At 49.4% G+C, this 11,546-nt stretch overlaps 1 non-coding gene across 1 annotated transcript; it reads left to right on the forward strand.

The window, feature by feature from the left end:
* Positions 1-473: 473 nt before the first annotated feature.
* On the forward strand, positions 474-576 carry LOC119253604 (U6 spliceosomal RNA). Its single transcript, XR_005127139.1, has one exon. It is a non-coding gene; the product is annotated as a U6 spliceosomal RNA (small nuclear RNA).
* Positions 577-11,546: the final 10,970 nt, after the last annotated feature.

Genomic DNA, 11,546 nt, shown 5'->3' on the forward strand with positions numbered 1-11,546 from the left:
ATACAAGTAACAGATAAGACAATGGAAATAAAATTCAAACAAAACATGAAAGGAAGGTGTTAAAAAATAAAAGGACAAAGTTTGACTATAAAACACCCCCAACCCCCTAAGAATGGCTCTAAATACATGTTTCAATGACCATCATTTTTTTTTTTTTAAGATTTATTTTTATTTATTTATACAAGCACTGGGTACTGTCAGAAGCGCGGGAGGGTGAGAGAATTCACCAGAGCCAGAGCGGGGAGCAGAGCAGGCAGAAGGACTGAAGTACACTGCTGAGGGGAGCAGCGGGCGGCAGGAGAGGTCTGCGCGCCATGTGGGACCCTCGCTGGCCGGCCGGGATCGAACCGGCGCTGCAGAGGCTGCGGGCAGCTTCACAGCGCTGCGCTCAACCGCCAGCGCCACCGGGGAGGCCCTCAATGACCATCTTAAATGGCTTGAATTTACCAAGTAAGAGGTACCAAGCATGGCAGAGGCTCATTTTGGTAGCCCCTGCACTAACATTGGAATGGCACAGAATTCGCACAGCCCCTGCACAAGGAGGACACGCATATTTGTGAAGCATTCCGTTTTTTTTTCAAGAAACAAAATAGGCGAACAGACATGACTAAACTAAAACCAACCCTAGAAATCTGGCTGTCAAATTGAGGCTACCAGAGAGGGGTCAGGGTGATCAATGGGGCGGTGGCCCAGTGGACTGGGATGGAGCATCAGGGGTGCTTTGTTTGCGGGTGTGATGTGGCAAGGCACATCTGAGGAGGGGTGATCCTCTTCCCCTGCACTGTGTGCAGTATTGTAAAACAATGTTGCCCCAATAAAAATAATACATCTACAAAGAATAACAAACAAAAGGAATAGAGCAACTGAATGGATAATAGAACATAGTCTCTGTTCACAGGAAACTCATCTTAAAGGAGATGTTCAATAAATGTGTGTCCACGAGTGAATGGATGAATGGTGAATGAATGAAAGCTAAAATCCACCAGGGACTTTCCATAAAGGTCTTCATCAGTTATTCAGAGCCTAAGGGCACACCTCAGAGAACTCGCTGGTTCAGTGCTAGGCCACTGTGATAAATAACACAATAAGGACATTTTTTGGTTTCCTCGCACACATAAAAGTTAGGTTTACACTAGACTGTAGCCTATTAAATGTGCAATAGAATTAGGTCTACAGAAATGTATAGATCTTAAATAAATGTGACACAGAGACACAAAGTAGGCATTTGCTGTTGGGATAATGGCACCGATAAGATTTGAGCCAGCTCCAAATCTCTTACTTGGTAAATTCAAGCCATTTAAGATGGTTGCCGTAAACCTTCAATTTGCAACAACTACAAAGCACAATGACACCAATTAGGCCTGATTCATCCAAAGTTATACCAAAGGACTTACTCTTTTTAAAAATGAGGACACTGAAGCCCAGAGAGGGCAGTGACTGACCCCAGCTTGTGTCCAGAGCTGATCCAGAACTCGCCTCCAGGTGCCTGGCTCATGCTTACCTGCTCCACTGGCCCCGACTGCCAGGCCAGGGGGACCCTGGAAAGGACAGCTGGGAGAGAGGCCCTGGTCTCCTGGCTGGGCTGGTCTGGGCCCTTGAGGGCAAACAGCAGATTCAGAGGGGCTGTCAGAAAGGAGACCCCAAATGCTGGCACTGGGCCAGAGGAGCTGCTGTGGAAGGGGAGCTGACACATAGTAGGGACGCCATAAATATTCATTGTGTTGAATTAAGTTGAAATAAACACACAGATAAATAGAAAGTGATAAGCTCGTATGATAGGTGCCATAAAGGTTTCAGTCATATGGCAGGCTTAAGGGCCTCGTCCTGTCAGGCCTCTGAGATGTCCTTTGAGTCAGGCACCCATGGGAGAAAGGGCCGGAGTGTGTGTGGGATGAGGGGTGGGGAGACCCCGCAGGTGTTCTAGGCAGAGGAAATGGCTCAGACAAAGGCCTCAAGGTGGCAGAGAGAGGGGCTGTCTGAGGACTCAAGAAAGGGTCTATGTGGCCGCTGTGCCAGGAAGGCAGGACGATGCTGGTAAGTAGGCGCTGGACCTGTGGGGCCTTGAGGTCATGTTTCAGGCTTGAACATTGTGGTAAGTGCACTGGGAAATCAATGAGGTGTTTTCAGCAGGAGCACAGCAGATCTGTCTTTCCAGAAGGCTCCCTTGCGGCTGCGTGGAGAATGGACTGGAGGGGGCTGCTATGAGATGGCAGAAAAGGGTACTTTGGACTGGGGTGGTGGCAGCATAACTAGGGAGACAGGTCCAGATTTGAGGCCTAACAACAAGTTTTTGGAGTGAACTGGGTACTCTGGGTAGGGGAGAGGAGGAGGTCAAGTGCTGAGGCTAAGCAGACAGAACAGGAACCACTCAGTCCAATCTGCCCACAGATCTCACGGCCACAGGTCACTGCTGTAAACTGCGCAGCACATTCCTCTCCCTGAACATCTCGAAGGATTTATGCAAATCAATCCACCCCCTCCTGGAACGTGGGCTCAGAACAGTAGCTGCCCAGTTACCCTACATTTGAGGAACTAAGTGTTCCCCAGATGTGACCCTTTGCCTCACAGAGGTCATCTGCCCTTCATTTCAGAAAGGAAGGAAGGGAGAAGGAAAAGAAGAAAGTCAGAAGGGACAAAGTGAAAAATACAGACTACCCTGCTATAGGGGAGAGGTATGTCGAAGAGGAAGGAGGAAATCAGGAAGGGACAACCGCACAGGGGCCAACTCAACCAAATAGTAGAACTTCCTATGAACCCCCATCCCTGTCCAATTCCCAACCACGTGATGACTGGCGATCTTGGGGCTCAATTGGAGCGCTCGAAAGAGGAGTAGCTCGAATAACTGGGAAAAAGACTTCAGTTGAGGTTAGGTTTGGCTGCCAGTGACAGACGATCCCAAATAGCAATGAGTTAAATGAGATACTTACTTCTCTCTCATGTAGAGAGCTGAGAGGGAAGCAGCTCAGGCTGGTGTTGTTGACACAAGTCACCAGGTCAAAGGCCCTTCCAGATAGTTGATGCTCTTCCTTAACAGAGTTTCCATCTCTGGGTCCTAGAAGGCTGTGTAAAGCTTCAGCCATGACATCGACATTTCAGTAGTAGGAGAAAGGAAGGATGAATAGGGGTTACATACCACTCTGACTCTGTCCTGGCCTTTCTGCCCTTCTTCCATAGAAATAGCATTTTAACAGCTAGATGTTCGGGCAACTAAGAGCTGGCCAGTAGAACATGACTAGAAATGATATTTTTAGCTACTATTTGTGACTAGAAAGGGAAGAAATAGGACATTTCTTTCCCCTTTCTTCTCTTCTGACTGAATGGGATGTGGATGCAATGGCAGGAGCTGGAGCAGTCATCCTATATGAGGAGGTGAACAGGTCTTACATTGAGAATGTGAAAAACAGGAAAACAGGCCCCAAATGGAGTTGTTCGTGCTGGGCTCCTACCCAGATTTCATAGCTATTGCAGTTTCAACCTCTCTCAAAAGTGTAAACTAATCAATTTTGAGTTTCCTAATCAACACCAGCAAGGTCATCTGCGAGATAAGACACCCCCACACCAACCCACTCTCTCCTGGCTTTACCTGAAATAATCTTTTCTTTTGTCCCACCCTCTTTTTGCCTAAAAACGCCCTCCATTTTGTGTGAGCCTTTGCAGTATGTAGCTGAGATGCTGCCCAATTCACGAATCTTTTAACAAAGCCAATTAGATCTCTGAATTTGTGAATTTTGTTTTTTAACCAGAATAATAGAGCAACAAGATAGAAGGGACATAAACCAGGCCTCTATTTGAGCTGTAAATCCATTTCTATGTTACTGAGAGCACTTCTATTTCAGTAGCTTCTGTTTCAGTATCAAAGCAATTTTGCATCTAATATAAAACTCACTAGGTCGCACTTTCACAAGGCACACCCTCAATGGCCTGAAAAATGTCCTTTTCTGGCAGCCGTGTGTGTCTGCCAATGACTGGGTGTGCATTAGTGAGCTCAGATACTGGAGGAAAACCAGCAGTACCTGCCACCGGAGGCTGACCAGCCACAGTCACAGAGCCCGCTCCCTGGGGGGTCAGGCCTGCGCTGGTCACTTGCCTACCTGTCCTCATGGAGTCCTCAAGGCTGTGCTGAAGACTGGTATTAGATCCCACATTTAGAAGTGGGAAGACTGAGACCCAAGAGGTTGCAGGACCTGACCAAGGTCACACAGCTCCTGCGAGCAGAACCGGGATGCAGGCCAAGGTCTATCCAGGTTCCAGCTCCTAAGCTAGTGGTTCTCCAGCTGTCCTTCCTAGACCAGCATCTTCAGCATAAGAACCTGTTGAAAGAGCAAATGATCCCCAAATCAGACTCTCTGAGCCAAACCTGCACATGGTGGCCACTGGCCTACACCTTTGTTCCCAGCCAAACCCAGCATGAAGAGGCTTTGAACCCTAAGCAGGTCTGAGCTGCTTACACCTGCCAGCCCACCCCTGGCACTTTGCTTACTTGGTGCAGGCAGCGTCTCCTCAGAATGGAGACTCCTTGAGAGTGGGCAGAGAGGGGTGTCACGGGGCCCTTCTTTTTCTATTTTCTCTCCTCCTTCTTCCTCTTTTTCTTTTCTTTCTCTCCCTCTCTCTCCCCTCCATGCCCACCCTCATAATCCATAGTCCTAAGGACACTACTGCCCAAAAATGTGGTTGATTTGGGAGGAGAGGGGGGTGTGAGTCTATGGCACAGGGTTAGGGGGGCAGGGAATTTGCTTACACACTGTTTTCTGAGATCTTTACACGTATTAATTCATATAATCCTCACAACCCTGTGAGAAAGGTACTGTTATCCCCGTTAGATGGAGAAACAGAGGCACAGAGAGGTTCAGAAACTAGGCCACTGTCACACAGCCACCCAGATGATCTGCCTGCAGTGTCCATGGTCTTTGTTGTCGAGATAGTCAGTCTCCAAATGATAGCAAAGGTGTGCATGGGCTTTTAAATCTCCCAGGCACTATTTTAAGTGCTTTATGTATTGAAAAAGTGGGATTTTAAAAAATTATTGTAACAAATTAGATATTTCCAGGAGACCCTCAGCATTTGTAGACTGAACATTTGTGGTTTGGATTATTTTTTTTATGACTGAATGTGTCTATGTGTCTCACCAGGAGAAGTGGGAAAAGAGAGGCCAGAGACTATTGCTCTTCCCATGGTATCGTGTTCTCAAATGAACCTGCACATCACACTTGTGGTTCCTGGGGAAAAATAAACCTATTTCCACCACCAGTCAAAACAACAATATTTGTGTAGATCTGGTAATAACCACTGGAACCCTCCCTCCCTCCCTCCCTCCTTTTCTGGCAGTGTCTTGCCAAGCTCACGCTCACTTTCAGGCCCCCTTTTCCCATGAAGCTCGTGTTCTTGGGCTCACAGCAGCTCCTGGCTGCCTCCTCTGGGAAGCCCTCCTGGGTAGCTTTTGCCTCTACTCCAGGTAGGACACAACTCTTGAGGACTCAATGCCACCTCCTTACTGCTTTCTTCTTTTGCCTTCTGTGATGCAGAACTTCTTGGTTCTCTCTCGGCTCCTGTGATTGAACTATGGCTCTTTTTTCCTCTCCCAAGTTTAAGTCTTCACTTTTTCCCTTCCTCTCCTGTATTCCCCGTTCCTCTTCCTTCCTTTGACACTCCTTTCTATCCCTGCATATTCCGGCTTCTCTGCTTTAGTTTTTGAGCTTCTTCCACTTGGTCTGTCCTTTGTCTCATGTGTGGACCAGAAACCAGTTCAGGTTTTCATGTGTGAACCAGCCTCTCCTGATGCCCTCATTGTGACTACATCGCCTCCTCCTCTGATTGCCCACAGCTCTCTAGTCAGCCCCACTAGCTTAGATAGCCACACAACAGCCATCTTCATGAGGCAGGCATTGCCATTGATAACCACGTCCATTTCACAGATGAGGAAATTGAGGCCCAGGGAAATGAAATAGAGCGAACCATGGCGCTCTCTTCCCCGGATGCTCCCAAGACAGACTTGGGGAAACTGGGGCCAGGGGTCAGTCCAAGATGGAAAGAATGGCCCGAGGTCACAGAGGATGAGCAGGAAGATGGGTTTGGAGCTAGGCAGGCACTCCATCAATGGTCTCTGGACACCAGAACAACAGAGCTGCTTTGTGAAATATTAGACACACCTGCTTCCCTACTGGATGCTGGGGCGGGAGGGAGGGAGGACACTGTGCATTTCTACGTCTGGACATCTTTGCACTGAGGAAATGTTTGCAGGTGACTGTGATAGGTGTTGTGGGTAATAAGAAAACATATGAGTGAGATGCAGATGTGCGTGCGGGAACATCTAGTCAGAGGGGAGAGACGGGGATTCCCTGTCTGATGAAGGAGTTTCATGTAGGGGACAGGGTCTGCCCTTCCTCCCCAACTTCTCTGCAGGTCCAGAGCAAGTCCCCAGCCAGGCAGAGGCAGGCAGGGTGAGGGAGTCTGTCTGGCACCAGGGCTGGGTCTCTATCATTGCCATGACCCAGAACAAGTGCTGGAGCCCCTCCCAGATCTGGAGAGCTGGATTGATTACTCTGGTTTTAATTTGGTGCTTTGAACCCCCAGTCTCCAGGCAGGCCACAGTTTGGCTCAGGGAGGAGGTGGGAGACTGAAGAACTGGGTGCTGGGTCGTAGCAGAGAGCAGACAGCATTGCAGAGAATGTAATGAGGAGACCCTGTGTAGAGAGTGAACAGGTCTATGTGATGATGGGGCTAGCAGTGATGCAGAGTCCTGTCCACCCCCAGGTCTGCAGGGCAAGGGAGTGTGCTCTCACTGGGGCACAACCCACACTGCTATCCTGAGAAAGGGCCCCCCTGGCACAGCAATCTGGGCCTGCCTGACCCCTTCCTGTGTTTCCCCGCCAGAAGGTGCCTTAGACTAGTGGCAAGCTTTTGGCCTCAGTGGCCCTGCTTTGGGCCAAGCTTGTTGGCTGGATATTTGCCCACGAGGGGATGGTAATTTTTGGAGTGTTATTAGGAAAAATCCATTCTTTTTCTTTCTCTGGACACCAATTGTATTAAAAATCTTTTACACTAAGAGTTTTTCTTTTGCCTTTGTGCACATGGATGACCAGACTCCTTTTTAAGCATGCACCCCTTAACAGTTTGGGGTCCCTGGGTACCCCATGGTCATGTGCTAAGAGTGCTGAAGTCTCTCTCCTCCTTCCCTGACACTCTCCAGGACTGTGACCTGAACCACCAGGCCCTGACCAGGGACAGATTGGAAACTGACCCCCAAGACACACACTAATCCTCTCACTATGCAGCCTGTCTCCTTTCCACCCAGAGCTTTGGAAATTTTATTTTCTCCATAACGCCTCCCCCATCCTCATCCCTCCCAAACCCAGGGGAGGTTTGGGAAGAAGGGGTACAGAAAGGCTTCATGAGCTGCCTGATGAAAGAAGGTGGAGGGGAAGAGCTCCAGTCCAAGAAGAAGAGAAATAGAGAGGAACAAATATTTCTGAGGCCTGTTATGTACCAGACACCACAGGGGCGCTTTCTTATCCATTGCTTGCTCCCCGACACTCCGCCAAACATCGCTGAGGGTGATATCGGGTTTTTCCGTTTCAGGGTTGGGGAAACTAAGGCTCAGAAATCTATGCGACTTTTCAAATATTGCAGAGCAAATAAGTGGTAGAATTAGAATACAGACTGCTGAGTTCAGGAAAGATAAATGACATAAAAAATTAGTCTAAAAATGTATGGAAAGGTTGGCATGTAGGCAAAGGCTGAACAGGGACCTAACTCCAGCACTGGCAGGGTCAGGAGGCTGGTTCAGTGGCTGTGCAGAGAGTTTGCATGAGTTTGGCACTTTGAGAGAACATGCTGGTTGGGGATGTGTGCAGGGTGTATCCCTAGCTCCTCACAGGCGCCATGACTGGGGTGGGAAGTATCCAGTCTAGTTGCCTTTCCTCCCCCAGGCTTTGGGCTGCTGGGTCTCGGAGGGGTTGATTTTGTACTCAATCTTAGCCAAAAGGCTGAGAAGCAATCTGGAGGGGTTGATTTTGAAATTGGAGTATGGAAGGTTGAGAATCTTGGGCAAAGACTCTAGGGGTGGTCTGGGAAGGCCTTTGGGAGGGGGTGGCTATCTCTTTGGCCTCAGGGAACAATTTTAACTGGAGATGAACTTTCCAAAAAAGAGCAAAGGTGAGGCAGGAAATACAGGATCCATTCTGGTGCATGGCAGTGGGGAGGGGCAGGAGAGAAGACCTGTGGGTGGGGGCGTGAATCAGTGGACTGGCTGGGAGGCCCTGGGTCCAACACTGTGTGTGGCTTGGGGAGGAGGGCGGAGGGGGTTGGTCACTGGAGCTGACTTCAGAGCAGTGCTGTCAAGGCCTGGAGCCCAGGGGTGGGGATCTGGTGAGGTAAGGGCCTAGGGGAATTGGGGAGGGGAAGCCTCTACATTGCTATTGCCCCAGACTGAGGGGTCCTCTGCTCCCACTGAGTCAAGTCTTTCTCTGGCCTGGCTCCTAAAATGAGTGGATACCCCTCCCAAAGTCATCAGAACTCTGTGTGTGTGTGTGTGTGTGTGTGTGTGAGAGAGAGAGAGAGAGAGAGAGAGAGAGAGAGAGAAAGAAGAGAGAGAGAGAGAATGTTCTTAGAATCCACATCCTCAAGATGGCCCAGAAGATGGGTGGGGCTGGACATTGACCGCCCTGAAATGTCAGAACAATCCAGACAAAAGGTGGGGGAGTAAAAGTAGTAAGATTCAGACTCCCTGGAGCCAGTCTTTTCTTTCACAGATGTGTTGTTGAGACCACACCAGGCTCAGAGGGAGCTTTCCTGGGACTTATCTGCCCACCAGAGGGCGGCAGCAACTCTCACGCCTACCTGCCAGGAGGGGTCGCCATCTTTCATGTTAACATCCAAGAAAATCTCATTTCCCCCATTTTACAACAGCATAAAGTAGAGGGGCAGGAGGAAAGGGGGTGTTTAAGTCAGGTTAAGGGGGTCTGTTGCATGGTAGAGGATCATAATGCAGCATATACAGATGTTGAAACACAAACTGTATGCCTGAAACTTATATAATGTTATAAACCAATGTTCTTTCAATAAAACTTTTTAAAAAGGGGGCAAAATGGTCAAGTATAGAGGTCCTCAAGTCAAATTGCCTGAATTTAATTGCCAGATTTGCTTCTATAAAACAAAAACAAGCATGCACACACACACACAATCTTTAAAAATAAAAGCTCCCTTTTCACAGTTGGTGGGAAAAATAAATGACTTAGCACAAGTAAAGGATTTTAAACCATGCCAGATACATAATAAGTACCCAAGAGATACTAGGAAACACTAATAATAACAATACTAGTACTACTATTACTACTACAAGACACCACTGCTTTAAAGGGGACCACCATGGGATGCTGAGTCTGATCTTGCCCCAGCTACGCTGAAGCCACAAAGCTGAAGAACCATAGGGCAAGGAAGCTGCAGGCAGCACCTGGGGGAGGGGTCTGCCTGCCCCTGCATGCTGAGGGGACAGCAGTGGCTGTTCTCTGAGTTTGCACATCTCCTCATGCATGCACTTCCTGGTCTCCACCTGGAGGTTCCCTGTGACTCATGGGGGCCCAGATCCTGCATCCTGGCCAGAAGGTAGATGGTATCAGCCCAGGAGCCCCGAGGGGCAGGACTCAGTGCTGCGTCACTTCACAGCTTACTCAGCCTGGCCGGCCCAGCCCCAAGAGGCGTCAGCAGAGGCACTGGCTGCACAGGTTGGCCTCCAGCTCTATCTGCCAGCCTGGCTGGGGATCCAGAGTGAGAGGCACTTGGCACTTCTTCTGCCCTAAGGCAAACTCTCTGGTACATTAATCCTAGGCCACCAGCCCCATTCTCTTCTCCATTTCACAGAGGAGAAACCCATGCAAAGAAATCCCAGGTGATGTGACTGGGGTCATAGCCACGGCAGCCATAACGTGGCATCTCAGCAGCCATGTTATGTGGCTCTCAGGGGCCCCTCTCCCTCCTCAAGGCCTTGGTGGCCTGGTCAAGGTTGTCAAGTGAATGAAAGGGTTGGTTTCTTGCCCACATGCCACAGAACAGCTTTCTCAGGCTGCCCCAAGCACTGTATCACTCCTGCTTCCCCTCTCTCTTGTCTGAGGGAAAGACCGGCTCTCCGTTGCGCTTTGTTTTCTGTCCTGTTATCTGATTTTCTGTTATTGGGATGTTCCTAGATCCAATGTTTTCAGGTGGTTCCCAACATGGCTCCTTAACCATTCCCCCCGCCCTACCCCTCACCCCATCATTATTCACCTATGGTCCCACTCCAGCACCCAACTCCACGGCTGGATTTGTACTTCAGAGCTCCAGCACATGTTCTCATTGGCTGTGGAGCAGACATCTGGAAAGAACTGGCCAATCAGAAGCCTTTCTCTGAGCCACCCCCACCCACTGGGGCAAGCATTTCTGGGCATGAGTTGGGGTGTGCAAGGGGTGAAGGCTGGAGAGGGATTCTATCCAGAGAGGCCAGGCAAGCAGTGGAAGGGGTCCAAGATGAGAATGGATCCGGGACCATCGGGGCCTCTTCCTTTTTTCCAACTTTGAAATGCTGGGTTCCCTTTCTGGAGTGTTCAATGCAAAGGATGCCACTTCCAGATCTCCAGCGATCTCTTTCTCACCTCCATTTACCTCTGCCCAACCTGTGGTACTTAGGAAGTGGGCACAGGCCCTGTTTGCTTGAGGGTGTTTGTTTCTCGGTCTGGCCTTGGTTGGTTTAGGGCCAGGTCAGATGGCGCAAATGGGATGGTGTAACAGCCCTTCCTCCTCTTTTGGCCAAAAGACTGTCCCTGACCCAGGTCTAGGACAGCCTAGAGGCTGAGGGGTTTGTCCACAGGAGGGACCACCCAGGTCCCTGGGTCCCTGTAGGGGGAAACAGTCACAGATGCTCACTCAGGCTAAGAACCCAGCTGCTCCTGGTAACCCCCAGTTCCTGGCTGGTACTCACAGGGGCTCCCAGCGGGGCTAGGGGCCCTGGGTATGTGTATGTATGTGGTGGGGATCACAGGATTATAGGCTGCCTTAGTAGCAACCCTGAGTGAGTACAGAAATGCTTAGGGTGAGATGATTTACAAACAGTAGTGACTTCTGCCAACCCTATTTGGCATTGCAAACCAAGAATGCAGCCTTCAAGTGCAGTGGGGCAGAATGACACGGGAGAAATCTACCGGACTATTGGCATTTCTGAGTTATGGGTGAGTGATAGAGCAAGGATTCACAGCCATTCCCACACCAGACACATGCTGGCCACATCAGCCTGAGAGTTATCAGCAGATTTTGGTCTTGGAGGGTTTTAGGAAATAGGGGGCCCACACTTGAGTCTTCAGTCCATTCCCTCTACTAATCCTGGGCAAACTCACCTAGGGAGGGGCTGGTTTCTCTCTGTGTATCGCCTATCTCAGATGCTGCTTTTATCTGTGTGTGTGTGTGTGTGTGTGTGTGTGTGCGTGTGTGTGTGTATGTGTGTGAATCAGAATTTGGTTGTGAGTGATTAAAAGAACAGACATAGTATTTTAAATAAGATTGATGTTTATTTCTCCCACACA

Source organism: Talpa occidentalis, unplaced genomic scaffold (assembly GCF_014898055.3).
Source record: "Talpa occidentalis isolate TD23 unplaced genomic scaffold, MPIMG_talOcc4v2.1 talOcc4.2, whole genome shotgun sequence".
NCBI lineage: Eukaryota > Metazoa > Chordata > Mammalia > Eulipotyphla > Talpidae > Talpa > Talpa occidentalis.